Here is a 15,310-nt window from a genome sequence, read left to right as displayed (position 1 = left end):
ATGGAGGACTTCAGGATAATGCCGCTGCTGGAAAAGGAGAAAGCATTCAGTGGATTTCGAAGGTGGATTCAAGTTGAAGAATACCTGCAAGTAGTGGGGACAACGTCTATGTCACTCAAGAGTGACCAGGAGACCTGGAAGACGAATGCCAGTCATAGTCAGGAGTTACAAGACAGTTGACAGTGACCTTGACTCAGCAGGTGTGAGAACCAGGCGATGTTGAGGAAGACCAGGAGCAGTGCATGAGCTATCCCACTTTGGATGTCAAGAGCTGGGGGGCTGGTGTAAGCCGGGAGCACCAAAAAACTTGGCAACTGCGAACAACCTAGAAGTCGAAGAAGGTGCAAAGTCGAGCCCAGCAAGGTCCATGGTACTCACCACAAGCAGGAAAGTCAGGGAAAGTCCCAAGAAATCAGGTGAGCCAAAAGAAAAAAGGTGACCCTCAACAAGACCCACAGCCCGGAGGCACTGGAGCCGCAAGAGGACCTCGAGCAGCTCACCAAAAGATGCAAGCCACGGTGCAAACGGTGCGGTGTGGACAAAGACTCTGGTCACTGGAGATGCTTGACGTTGGGGCCACTTGGAGTTCGAAGATCTTGATGGAAGGAAGCCAACCAGCCTTTGCAACAGCAAGTTGATGTGGTGAATAGGTGTTCGGTTACTGCCGCTCCAATGGGGAATACTGGCGTCAAACTTGGTGAGAGAGCAGAGCAGCCCTTGAGAGCTATGTTACTAAGCCTTTCGGAGTCCGTGGGAGCTCAGGATCAACAGACTTGTCAGCTTAGTTGCGTTGCCTGCAGATGCAGGGAAGTGACTCCTTCATTCCAAGGGAGATTCCTTCAGGTGTCTTGAATGCCCACAGGCCTTGGAAGGATCCTGTGCGGTGCACAGGCACAAACAATGCAGCAGACTTGAAGGGAAACGAAGTTGAGCCCAAATAAAGTCCAGTGAAGTCCAGAGTGCCCAGTCGGTAGAAGTTGAAGTAGTGTCTGAATTGTATCATGTTCCCACAATGAATGTGGGTACCGATACCCAGGTAAGCCCTTAAGTACCCTAAGGAAAGGGTCTGGATGATTCAGGGGACCATCACAGGGAAGGGTTTGGACAGGGTGGATGTTACGCCCATTTCCTTTGTCCAATTTCACGTCAGAGCAGGAGCCAACGGCTCCTAGAACTGGTTGGAGCTGGATTAGGCAAGGAGGCACCAAATGTGCCCCTCATTGAGGCTGAGTGGTATTGGCAAGCGTACCCACCTGGCCCCATTACACTAAATCCTGTCTGGGAGGAGGTCACACCTCCCTGTGATGGATACCTATTGTTCTGCCTTCCTCTGCTCAGCATGGCTCAGCTGCAGGAGGGCAGAATCGTGTCTCTATTCAGCAGCAGCCATGTTGTGCTGTCCGGGTCTAGAAGAATGGTACTGGGAGCACTGAGAGCTTAACATAGGGCTCTTCCAGTGCTTGGAATCATACCTCCCACACCGTTTACAGTGTGGGGGTATGATTCCAACATGTGTGATACCAAGCATGATAGGATTTATTGCAGCCAATTTTGAGATGGTCTTCGCTTAATTAAACGGTGCCCCTCTATATGGTATATGGCTGCTTCACTTACAACCGGGGAGAATGGGCTCCATAGGACATAGGGTGTCCTGCTCAAGCAGGGGCACCCACACATTTAGAACCAAGCACCCTGCCTTCAGGATTGCAAAGGCCTGCTATAGGGGTGACTTGTAGGTTTTAAGTGCAGTGACCCTAGATATGGGAACCCTATACCTTTTGTGGGTGGTGCTAGCACCAGCCTACACAGGCTTCAATGGCAGATCTATAGTTACAGTTTGAATGGTCTCCCATGGGTGGCATAATACATGCTTCAGCTCATGGGGGACTTCTAGGGTGCCTATGCCCGGGGTATCTTAGTACAATATACTAGGGACGGATAAGGGTACCTCAGTATTTAATCTGGGGTGTACCTAAGTACTGAACATAACCATTTAGGGGAGAAAGTAGAGAGACTCAGGTCCTGATTAGCAGGATCCCAATAAGACTAGTCAAAAACAGCTTAGCACCACCCAAAAAGTGAGGGTAACCATAAAAGCAGATCCTACTTTCCTACATCTGGGTGGATTCCAAGTTTAGTAAGGGAGACCTGCTGGATCGCATTAACCCCCAAAATAAATTCACAACTGTTTGCTCTAATAGGTCCATTTGGGAACCACCATCAAGGTCCAGGGGGCCAGGGTACCCCCGTCCTCTTATATGTTATGTTTTTAAACATTTAGGACATGAGGTCAACTCCACTTCAAACACCCTATTGGGCTTCCCAGTGGATGCAGTGTCTTTGTTGTGACAAGCATGGAATGCCAGTCATCGTGTTGTCACATTTTACAATACAACTGTGACATCCTACTTTCAAGGACTCAATTTCAAGTTCATTTTATTGATTGTGTTTATGTTATAAGCTACTTGTTGGTTAATGCCTCCTCCCTATTCTTGTTCTCTGCCTTGCTGCTCAGCCAATGGTGATATCATTGGAATGTTGAGTGTGTTTGTGCTTGAGGAGATGTCAGTTGGAGCGGATGGGCTGAGCAGCAAGGATGCTGCTCCTGGAAGGAAGACTGTAATTACCCTGTTACTGGAACCATGGACCCTACTAAAGAGATTGCTACATATGTACTGAAACTTTAAGGTAAAGGAACTTCATGAGAAATTACAATCTGCGGATTTAAGGAAGCTGGCACACCTGAGTCTCACCAGTGACCACTACATCAGTCGCCCTAACACGTATGTGCCAGTTACTGTTGGTTCAGCAAAACGTGCTTGGATCATACTTTGACTAATGTGGACATTGCTGTTATTCTGCTGCCTTGGAAAAGTTGCTCCGGTCTTGCAGCCTGGCGTCTCTAATTACCAGAGCATCAACAGGTTAAAGAGTGGTCCGTCCCCTACTGTTTTGGATACAGTGGATACTAAATTTACAACTCTCCAGCTCCCCAGAGGATTGGCAAAAGGGACATGTGCTGAGGAATTGGCAGCAGTAATGTGTGTTTTGGGAAAACTGAAACCCTTGGTTAGCTGTTACGCTGAATTGAAGATGTGGAGGCTGGTGATGTCTCTGAACCTACGGCCCGTCTTAAGTTTGAAGTGTCTCAAGTTTGAGGATTTGAAAAATGACACCTTTGATTAGCAGTTACGCTGAATTAAAGATGTGGAGGCTGGTGATGTCTCTGAACCTATGGCCCATTCAAAGTGTCTCAAGATTGAGTATTTGGGTGATTTGGAGGAGGCCTCCTCCCATTTCTTATGTCAAGAATACCTTCAAGTGAGCATGTAATATTTGTGCTGTTGGACTTGGACCTTTTTGCAGGTTTATCCCTGAACTTTTTGCTTTCCTCCTGTATTTTTTCTGACCTGTTGTTGGCTGTTTTATGACTTTCCCACTGCTGATCAGTGCTAAAGTGCATATGTTCTCCCTATGGTAAATTGATATATGGATTAGTGATTCCATGATTGGTTGATTTGGTTTACTTGGCAGACCCTAGTACAGTGCACAGAGTGTGCCGAGGGCTTGTAGACCAAATGTTGCTGGTGGGCTTGCAGCACTGGTTGTGCCACCCACAGAAGCAGCCTGTAAACGTGTGTCTCAGGTCTGCCATTTCAGAGCCTGTGTGCAGTCTAGTATTGCTATGTCCCTAAACCTTCCCTTTTCTGCATATTAGTCACCCCTATGGTAGGCCTAAGGGCAGGGTGAAGTGTAGGTACAAGGTAGGACAAGCCCTGATGTGTGTGGCATGTCCTAATAGTGAATTACAGCCATTGTTGATTTTCACTATTACAAGGCTACCTGTTCCCCATAGGCCAGAATGGGCAGTTTGATTATGACATCTTATAATCCTAACTGACTCAGGTAACTAGGTGGAAATTCGAGTTTAGTATGCCGGAACTCAGAATGATAAAATACATATTTTAGTGAAGTTGGTTTTAACATTCTGTTTGAAAATACTACTTTCAGAAAGTTAGTATTTTCTTGCCTAACTATCCAAGCCTGCCTCTGCTGGGTTGTGTATTCCTTGTCTGGAGTTTGAGAGACAGGGGCTGGGGGATTCCAGGAGGCAGGGTCAGTCAGCACAGGGCTGAAAATAGAGATCTGCATGTAGATGGGTGGGAGGAGTTGCACCTGGGACCTGAATATGGCTGTGCCTTCCCTCCACAATGCTGGCTCCACCTTCTGTGGTGCATCTGATGTCCCTGCCCTGCACTGTGAAAGGAAAGAAGGAGTCATGTAAAGAGAGTGCTCTAGGACTGACTAGAACTGGTTTGGACTCGGCAAAGGCCTCTCTGGCTTCAGAGAACAAAGAGAAACTGTGTATAAAAAGGGGGACCCAGACCCCAGAACTTTAGATCACTTTTGAGAAACAAGAAGAAACCTTTGCTGAGGAGAGGAACCAGAGAGACTGAGGAGAAACTATCCCCAAGCTGAAGTGCTGCATGGGGGATTGGCCTGCAGTGGTTGCCTGACTGCAAAAAAAGGAGAGAGGAACTTTGTTTGTACTTTCATCAACTTATGAAGGATCTCCAAGGGCTTGAGAAAGAGCTTGCCTCCTGCTGAAGTCTCAGGGACAACTGACTTCACCCACCAGCTCCCCAAGAGTGCTTTGGAAGGGCCTGCAGTTGTGTTGGGCTTTCTGAGGGACTGCGTGTCGCAAGGAGCTGGAAGCGTGACTCATGAAGGAGAAGCGTGTCGCCGAACTGCCGCAGTCGCTTCACAACGCGAAAGCTCCTCGCATCTCCAAAGAAGTGAATCGACATTGCACCAGACGCCGCCGCATCATCAGAGAAGCATGTCGCAGCCGCAGTCACTGTTGGCGTATTACTGGGAAAGCATGTCAGCGATGCAAGCTGTCGCATCGTTGCCGAAGCGCCTCGCATCGCCAGAGAAGAGGATCGACGTCGCATCAGATGCAGCAGCATCACTGGGAAGCATGTTCCAGGGCCTGTCGCTGCTCAGAGGAATTGTTGAGACGCCGCAAGGCCGTCGGGCGTGCACGCATCATGTAGCATCCAAGAGAAGATGCCATCTTTGTTTCATTGCACCGGATCTTCATCACATCACAGCGTTGGGGGGCGCATCACCACGGAAGCGCAGTAAGAAACTGGTGTATCACCTCCCCTCGCAGAGAAGAACCTATGCATCCCCTACGCATCAGTAGGGACCCAACGCATCACCGTTCTTGCGTGTAATGATCCGATGCATCACCTTCCCTGCAACACTTTCGTTGTATAGCGTTACGCATCCTAAGGTACATTGACTCAAAGTGTCGCATTTTACATCTGAAGAGAACTAAGCTAATTCTACTATTTTAAAGTACAGTATTGTGGACTTTTGTCATTTGTGGTCTTGTGTTAAGTCTATATAAAAATACTTATTTTTAATATACAACTTGTGTGGTGTCCATCTGTAGTGTTGTCACTGGGTTACTGTATGTGTTCACAAATGCTTTACACATTGCCTCTGAGATAAGACTGTTTGCTCATGCCAAGCTACCAAGGGGGTGAGCAGGGATTATTTTAGGAGTGTACTCCCTTACCCTGACTAGACGCAAGGGTCCCTATTTGTCACATGTACCTACCTCTGCCAACTAGAGACTCCCAAGTCTAACATGTGCAATTGGTGACGCTTAATGTGCTCAAGAGACGTTTGTGGTATATGAACATGGAGCTGTCCCAGTGCTATTGGTGAGCTGTTTTTGGTCTGTGATTATGTTTTAAAAGTTGAGTCTGGTCGGAGGTGTGGGCTATTAGCAGTGCGCGTGTTTTTAAATTTTCAAACTTGCGCGTACCTTTTGCTGTAAACACGCAGCACTTTCTGGATCCTTTATGACGCTGCACCTTTGCACTCGTCAACACTGCTTACTGATACCTACATGGACAGACGTGCCGAGAGCCACACGGCTCTCTGTTGTGCTATGCATCGCCATCTTGAAGTTGCCTGTGTAAGCTCTTTATAGTATACACTCCGTTTCATTTTGCCAACCGCATTTGTTTTTCAATAAAGTTTGGTTGGAAACTGTTGCAGTCTGGGAAGGTAACAGCTGCCAGCAGCATTCGGGTTGTCTTCTCTTCCAGGATTCTTCTGCCGATGTGGATTCCAGCAACTGCTTGCCAATGTTTCAAGCATTGTTTATGCTCTCTTTTCTATTTGGTGAAAATGTTGTGGTTGCAACTGTAATGGACTTACACTGTATGAATCGATCCTTTGCAATTTGGATAGTCACTCATTCTATTCTGTGAAGTACCGTAAATCTTTAAATTTTCGAAGGACTCTCGTTTCATATGCCAGTCTCGGTGATGCTATTGATGTTACTGTGATTTATCTTTGATTTGTGGGGGACATGCTTGTCATGTCTTGTATTGGTTGGTGTGTGCTTACAGTCATGTATTTCCTCTGGGGCGTGAGATTGAGTATTCTTTAGTTGGGGTGGTGAGTGCTGAGTGGGAGGTATGTTCTCCTTCTACATTTTGTTAAATTTCAAAGGGAGGTGTATTCCCCTATAGGAAGGTGTGTTCCCCTATTTCTGTGAGTTTGTGGGTGGTGAGTACCCTTTTACTGTTTTGTGGGGCTGTGAGTGTTTTTTTTACTGTTTTCTGGAGTAGGGAGTGCCCCAATCTTGGATTATAGGGAAGTCAGTTTCCCTATTACGCCTATGTACTGTTTCTTAGGGAGGTGTGCTCCCCTATAGGGGGGTAGCTTCCCCCATTACGCTTTTTTCTGTTTCAAAGGGAGGTGTATTCCCCTATAGGGAGGTAGTTTCCACCATTCTGTTTTTTTCAGTATGGTCTTATTCTGTTTCTCAGGGAGGAGTGCCCCCCTATAGGGAGGTGATTTCCCCTATTACGCTTTATTTAGTTTCAAAGGGAGGTGTATTCCCTTATAGGGAGGTGTGTTTCCCTATCACTGTACATTTGTGGGTGGCGTGTACCCAGTTTTTAGTTTCTCTAAGGGAGGGGGATGGAGCTCTCCTGCCAAACATTGTGTTACTGCAGTAGGGGGGGGGGGGTCTGTAATCCCTAGTCGTGCCTTGAGTTGTTTTTTATTTTTCCTAGTTTGGAAGGATATGTAATTTGTGATGAATTTATTGGACATCTCATATGTATGTCTTATCATCTTTCATGCATTTGATTTCAGTTAATCATTATAAGGGGGAAATGTGTTATAACCTACATGTTGATTAATGCATCCTCCCTATTCTTGTTCTCTACCTTGCTGCTCGGCCAATGGTGATGTCATTGGAATGTTGAGTGTATTTGTGCTTGAGGAGATGTCAGTTGGAGCAGATGGGCTGAGCAGCATATATTTAACAGTTTAGCAGTTTTATTTTCTGTGCACTAGACACAGGGTTGATGAATGCATGGTTGCAAATATTCACTATTACTATGATAAACCACATCAAGGTCCCTCATTGCAGCACTTAGCAAGCTCTCTGGAGGACAGGTTGTTTTTTACCTCAGACTCATCAAGGGTTAAAAGCAATTTGCTCAATTAATGACAAGCAGAAAGGCGTCACATTGCTGGATTGGGCATTTGGGAAGTATACAGAGTGTTCATTAGAACTGCTCTGTGCTTAATTAGAAAATAATAATTCCCCCAAGATATTTTAAAGGAGACACTGCTGCATGTGCCCCTTCAGGTCCCTGCCAGCGCTTCTAAATACCAGTGCCAATGACATCTACTTCCCATTAAAGTTTTACAAATGTTACAATTTTGACTGGACTACGTGGCCCAAAGATGTAATAATGGGCTGAGCCCCTGGTATTGTTATTTTTATTGAATCTGCAACTGTTGAACACTTTTCTCATGTACTTTAAAAAAAAAGACTGACAGTGTCACTATGTGGTGAAATGCCTTAAATATGTGCTGGTACTGAGCACCAGAAAACGTTGGCACTATTAAAGCACTGGAACTGCTCTGAGAAAAATGGAAGGCATATGGGACAAGGAACAAGGAACTTAAATGCTCCCATTAATTCCAGAAATGCTAGGTTTGAACTGATTCATTTTTTTTATATCTTTATTTTATTGGTTTTCAAGCAGGTAAAGTAACATTGAAGAAAATCCACAATTGCCCAATAACATCAAAACTGACCCATTCGTTGCATGAGGTGTCAAATCACAGGTTTGCGCGGCCCAATCTAACGACTAATGTCCATGGAAAAGAAAAATGTCCATCAGTGGGCCATGAGTTTAGAGCGTACGCTGATGAGCAATGTGTAACTCTATACCATAGCAATATCCACCTGCAACCCTCCCCCTCCCTCCCCCATACCCCAACTCCCCCTCCCCCCACCCCGAAACTGGTGTGCCATCACGCTGCAAAGAAATAGAATTGAATTACCATCTAGGACGTATCTGCAGACTGTGGAGCTTTAGTAAGTCTAAGCAAGCAAAGGTATTTGGGGCAAGTAACTTTGTTGAATTTGTGCACCAGCAACGAGAGGATGGAGTGCCAGATTGTACGGAAAGAGGCAGTTGAGTGTGTGAGGTTAGCTTGGATTTGTTCCATTCCAATAATGTACCACAATTTGTGTCACCACCCTGTATGTGTTGGACGAGTCTGTGTACCCCATAAAGATAAAATGTGATGTACCGCTGCGCCCAGTGCTATTCTCAATTGTTTCCCTCGTGTGGATTTGAGTGGAAAGGTAAGTGCATTCGGCAACACTAAGAGAACATATGCAGGAAAACGGGGTATTTCAGTTTAAAAGTGGGTGCCTATATCATTAAGTACCTCCGTCCAGAACCCTGTAACCTCCCCACAGTCCCAGAGTATGTCTGTCAACGCACCTTCCTCACCACAGCCGCTCCAGCAAGTGGAGCTGCAATCTGGGTTAATTTATGTAATCGAGCCGGGGTCAGGTACCAGTAGATGGCTACTTTAACCCCTGCTTCCTTACTTGCTATCATTCTGGCAGTGTGGTTCGCCCTATAATAGATTTTTTGCCATTCTTTCAGGTAGAGGTTCCGGACTAATTCTGTTTCCCATCAACGCTGTCCGGCTGAACGATCCTGAGGCGCCGGAGGGCATAGCAGGAAATAAAGTTCAGAGATCAACCTGCGGTGCAAGTGCTTGGATAAAAGCCACTTCTCGTAGGCGGTGAGGCGTCAGCTGACTAGGGGCCGTATTTTGGGTTGCAATAACCAATGACGAAGTTGGAAGTACTGGAACCTTTTAGGGTCTTTGACGTCATACCAATCTGACAAATCATAGTAGGTATTGAACCTTTGAAGATCAAAGAGGTGTCCTGCAGATTTGCAGGTCGAGGCCCGCCATTGTGGGAATGCCCATGTCTCCTATCCTGGAGGAAATTTTGGGTAATCGAATAGGGGCAAGAGGGGTGAGGGAAAGGAAGTGAGGTTCCGCTTAATCGCAACCCAGTCCCACACCCGCATTACTGATCGGGTAATTGAAGATTTTTTGAGATATGATGGTCTGTCCGAGGGTTTCAGGAATGGTATCTTCCACAGAGAATGGCATGCCATTGTCCTGTCCTTAAAGAGCCATCTTTTTTCTGACTCAGGTCTACTCCATTCTACGAGATAGCGAAGTTGGGCTGCTCTGTAATAGCTCAGGAGATTGGGGATCCCTAAGCCCCCCTCGTCTGGGGATCGGTAAGCCAAATCTCTACGTATCCTCGGTCTTTTCCCAGCCCAGATGAAATGGTGTATCTCTTTCTGTAGCCCATGAATATAACGCATGGGGTGGACCAACCATTATTGTCGGAAATATATACAGTATTTTAGGTAATATGGACATTTTTACCGCTGCTACGCGGCCTAACAATGATAGCGGGTGAGTCTGCCACCTGCGAAGATCTCTTGTTTTTTGGGAAATGAGGTTAGAGTAATTATGTGCGATGGTTTGACACAGTGAAAGGAGTCAGAGAAATCCCCAGGTATGGGATCTCGGTGTGGGCTCGCAGGCCTCCAAGCTCTAGAAACGTGCTCTCAGGAGCGTTCTCGTTGAGGCCTAGAGGCAGGAGCATTGACTTCCTGTGGTGACGCGCTCCTGAGAACTCTGTTATGTCATGGAATCTGCCCAGCCAGATTCCATGACAGGCAGTTGCTCTCTGGCCCCTATTAGATAAGACTTGTTTCCGTGTTCCTCTTTACAATAAATCTATTCATCCCCAAGAAGACTCCAGAGGTCATCATTTCAATCTGGCGACAATCGGAAAGAACAGGGAGAGCTGTGTTCATCTTCAGTGAACACGAAAGAAGAAAGAATTTTGTTTTACCGGCTCACCGTGAAGTTTAAAAATTTACTGGGGCCAGAGAATTGGTGAGATCTTTCTATTTACATTTGCGTGCCTGAGGATAACCGTGAAAAAGGTTTTAATTAACTTTAATATTTAAACACGCTTCAGCTATTTAAGTACTGCACGCGGCTACACGAAGATCCTAACACGCAGCGCGAGTTTGTGCACGTGAACTCTGTGAGCGGCAACAGCGCAAGTCTTTACACGCGAACTCCGAGAACGGCATCTGCATCATCGGCACAGCTGCGGATCAGCTTCTATTTGGCTGAAAGAATCGCGAACGCTAAATGAGATGTACTGACAATCATTAAGTTAAGAAAAACATCCTCATTTAAACGCACATAAGCAATAACGCAAGTACGCTTGACTCTGACTCACCCAGTCTCGAGCAGTCACACAGTCTACAACTTCTCTCACAGTGCATTATGGGAAGTTTAATGCTGTGGAAATAGAAGATGGACTCATCCAACCCATTGCATTCTGGAATATGAATGGGCAATGAAACGAAATGGGTCATAAATGACTGATTTTCAACAGTGAATTCAAGTCTTTTCATAAGGGAAAAAGAAAAAAAAAGTCATTCAACAGTGATTTGCACACTTCAGGAATTATTTCAAATTATTTCAACTTAAAACCCTTCAACAAATAAAAGAGAATAAGTGCAAATTACATCTGCGATTTGCATGTTTAAATTTTTTTTTCTTTTATTCTACAGTTAAACACTAATTTTGTGTCAAACAAATTTTGTATGGACGACATGCAAAGTGTGCAAGCACCAGCACCATTTCTGCAAGAACCAGGAGACCCACCTTTGGAGTGGTACTTATGGCTAAGATCATTTAAAGCCTATTTAGGTGCCATTGATGCTCAAAAGTTCAGGCCAGAAAGACAAAAAAACTTAATGTATTATCATTTGGGAGTTGAAGGGCAAAATGTTTTTGACCACCTAACTGAACACGTACCTGCAGAGAATGAGGATTTAGATGAATTTGAGACAGCTGTTGCGCAACTAGATAAATATTTCACAAAAACTAAAAATATGGTTGTACATAGGTACAAATTTTTCACAAGAGCTTAACAACCTAACGAAAGCATAGATACTTATGTCACTGCATTAAAGATGTTAGCATCCAAATATGAATTTGACAATTTTACTGGAGAATTAATACGCGACCAATTAGTAGCTAGATGCCATTCTAAAAATATTCAACAAAGACTACTAGCTTGCAAAAACCCTACTTTAGATAAGGCCATAGATTTAGCCAAAAGCATTGAAGGTTCTTCCATTGACGCTAAAGTACTTGAGGATTCTCTAGCTAAAACATCAATCTCTGGAGCAGTTGTTAACAAACTGAATTTAACGAAGAATCCACAACAAAACTTCAAAAATAAACCTTTCGTCAAGCCTAACTCCAATAGTCAACAATTTCAAAGAACATTTTGTTTTAGATGTGGTTCACCATCACATGTTTCTTCATTTAGATTCTGTCCAGCCATTGGAAAACTATGCAAATAATGTGGGAAATTTGGTCATTATATGAAAATGTGTAGAACTGGCTGTGTTTTAAATGATTTTGGGAATAATTTTGATGAGGAAAACCTTGAAACTAATCAAGAATTGCTTTTAGGTGTAAGGTGTGTCAACTCAAATGATGAAGAGCTAGTGATTGACCTGAATCTTAATGTTTCAATTGAAGGTCATGCTACACAAATATTGGTTGACACTGGCGCACGCATAACCATTATTTCGAAAGAAATCTTTGATAAGAATTGGCATGACAAAACTTTACTTCCTCCAGATATTTTCACGGTAGCGTTTGAGGGAAGCAAAGTAGATCTTATTGGGTTTTTCTGGTCTAACATACACATTTTGAATGAATCCATATATGGTAACGTTTATGTTGCAAGAAAAGGGATAAATGTACTAGGCCTCATTCACCAAGCTGAATTTGGCGTTACAATTAGACTGGGTTTAGAACAACCTATTTCATACAGGAAAAAAAGAGTAGGTTCGATAACCAATGATGACAAGTTTTGGGAGAGGACATTTTCAAAGGTCTTTAATGACAAACTGGGCAAAATGTCAGATTTCAGCTATCATATTAAAGTCAAAAGTGATGTTGTTCCGGTAAAGCATAAACTATGGAACATACCATTAAGTGTAAGGAATGACCTTTCTGCCATGCTTAATGATATGTGCTCACAGGGTATTATTGAGAAAACTGATGGAACTTTGTGGTTATCCCAGATTGTTTTGGCGAAGAAAAAGAATGGGGAATTATGCATGTGTGTTGATATGAGAAGTGTAAATGAGGCCATTTGGGTAGACAATTATCCATTGCCCAGAATAGAAGATTTAATAACTAAAGTAGGACAAGTTAAATGGTTTAGCAAGCTAGATCTAAGGGCAGCTTACCACCAAGTTGAGTTAGAAGAAAGCTCTAGACACCTAACTGCATTTGTAACTCTGGATGGAGTTTTCCAATTCTGTCGTATGCCTTTCGGTATTGCATCTGCTGCGGCAGTGTTCCAAAGACTGATGTCAGACATGTTCATTGGCAACAAACATGTAGCAATTTTCCAAGATGACATCTTGATATTTGCTGACACTGAAAATGAACATGATCTTGCATTAATGGATGTTTTAGGAACATTAGAAAAAAGAGGTGTAACTCTAAGAAAAGATAAATGTATCTTCAAAACTAGAGAAATTGAATATCTTCGACACGTGTTCTCTGAGGAAGGGATCAAACCTAGACTGAGTTTAGTGAAGAGTATTGTAGATGCTCCTGCGCCTCAGAATAGAAACCAATTATTATCCTTCCTAGGATTGTGTGAATTCTATGCTAAATTTATGCGTAATTTGCAAATATCACTGAATGTTTTAAAGTTTTGCTCAAGAAAGGAGAAAGATTTGTTTTGTCTGAAATTTGCCAATAGACATTTGATCACATTAAAAAAAATATCTCTTCAGCACCTGCACTACAACCATTTGTAGAAGGGAGAAAAACTTGTGTGACTGTTGATGCTTCCGAATATGGTTTAGGTGCAGTTTTAACTCAGTTTAATGTTAAACATGAAACAACTGTTGGTTTTGCATCTAGGACTTTACGTCCTCCCGAACGCAGGAACTCTGTTATAGAAAAGCAATTATTGACGTGTGTGTGGAGTGTAGAAAAATTCAGAGCTTATTTGTGGGGAAGACCATTTATATTAAGGACAGATCATCTTCCTCTAGTAGAAATGTTATCAAGGAAAAAGTTAAAACACACTACTGCACGTATAGCCAGACTTTCAGCAAGGCTACTAGAATTTTGCTTCTCTGTAGAATACATTCCAGGAGGAAAAAATTGTAGAGCAGATTGTCTCTCAAGACTTCCAATTGGTGATTGTGACGAGTATGATTGGGAGTCAGAAATAGAAGAGTGTTTTATCGCCTTTAATGGTGATTCTAACATATGTAAAGATGAAAATGAGTGGATCCAAGAGTTGCAAAATGATTCTATTTTAAAACAAGTTTTAAAAATGGTCACTTCAGGTTGGCCGAAAGAAAAGAGTTTGGATGAAAGGCTCCTAAGCTTTTGGAAGATATCATATGAATTATCATTAGAATGCAACAAGCTACTGTGAGGTGATAAGCTTATTCCTCCTACATGCTTTCATGAGCAAATCATTAACTTAGCACATTCTGGTCATTTAGGTGCTACTTCAACAAAGAGGAAAATAAGAGAACATTTGTGGTGGCCAAAAATGGACCATTAAATTGATTTGTATGTACGTGATTGTAGAAAGTGTAAAATTAGTGATAAAGTCTTGAAAACAGAAAAGGTAGTTGATTGTCCCACCGTTTTTCCAGAAAGAGCTTGGCAGCGAGTTGGGGTAGGCCCTACCATATTTTACCCAACCACATGAGATATTTTGTTGTATTAATTGATCATCTGTCAAGGTGGGTAGAGGTTAGAGGTGTGATGGAACCATCTACAAAAAATGTTATCAAATTTTTTAAAGACGTGTTTGCAAGAGAAGGTATCCCAAATGAAATACTAACTGACAATGGTGTACAATTCATTTCTATAGAGATGCAATTATTTTTTGAAAAATGTCAAATCAAACATATTAAAACACCTTTGTACAACCCACAAAGCAACGGTAAAGTGGAACGATTCAATAGAATTTTATTTGAATGTATACAGTCTACTTTAAAATGTAATATGAATGTAGAAATAGCTTTGAAGGAATTATTCTGGAGTTACAGAACAACACCTCACAGTGTCACAACTAAAACCCTGTTTGAATTAATGCGAGGAAGAAAAGCTACTACTGATTTATGTCCTTTTTCGATGTCTTCTGGTCTTGACAAAAATGTAGACATTAGCAATGCATGGGATGTAGCTAAATCTAATTCAGATGTTTCTAGTGCCAAAAGAATTGTTAAAGACTTTGAAAAAACCAAATTGAAGTTAGGAGATTGGGTACGAGTCAAAAACCCCTGTCTCGTTGGAAAAGGATTTTCTAAATTTAAAGCTCCATTACAAATTGTAGATTTAAGAAGAAATGCCGCAAAATTATCTGATGGAAATTGGTGGAATGTTTCTCGTTTAGCGATCGATCCAAATGCCGGTTCTGTTAATTCAAAGTCTTCCGATAATCATTTTAATGTAAATAATGAAAAAGCTCTAGAAAAAAATGTGAGAAGTAGTATGCGCACAAAATTTACTCCCAGAAAATTAGAAGATTTTGTTTGTGATTAATTTCAATTTCTTTCAGAAGGGAGGAAAAGCCAGTAATTAGTGGCTTGTTAAGATATTAATGTAAATGCATAATATTGTCTATTTGCTATAATATTGTCTATTTGTTATTTGTTTGAAAAAGGGGAGATGTGTGGTGACGCGCTCCTGAGAACTCTGTTATGTCATGGAATCTGCCCAGCCAGATTCCATGACAGGCAGTTGCTCTCTGGCGCTTATTAGATAAGACATGTTTCTGTTGGTTGTATGA

This window comes from Lissotriton vulgaris, chromosome 7 (genome assembly GCF_964263255.1).
Source record: "Lissotriton vulgaris chromosome 7, aLisVul1.2, whole genome shotgun sequence".
In the NCBI taxonomy this organism is placed as follows: domain Eukaryota; kingdom Metazoa; phylum Chordata; class Amphibia; order Caudata; family Salamandridae; genus Lissotriton; species Lissotriton vulgaris.
Note: the sequence above shows the minus strand (reverse complement) of the source record.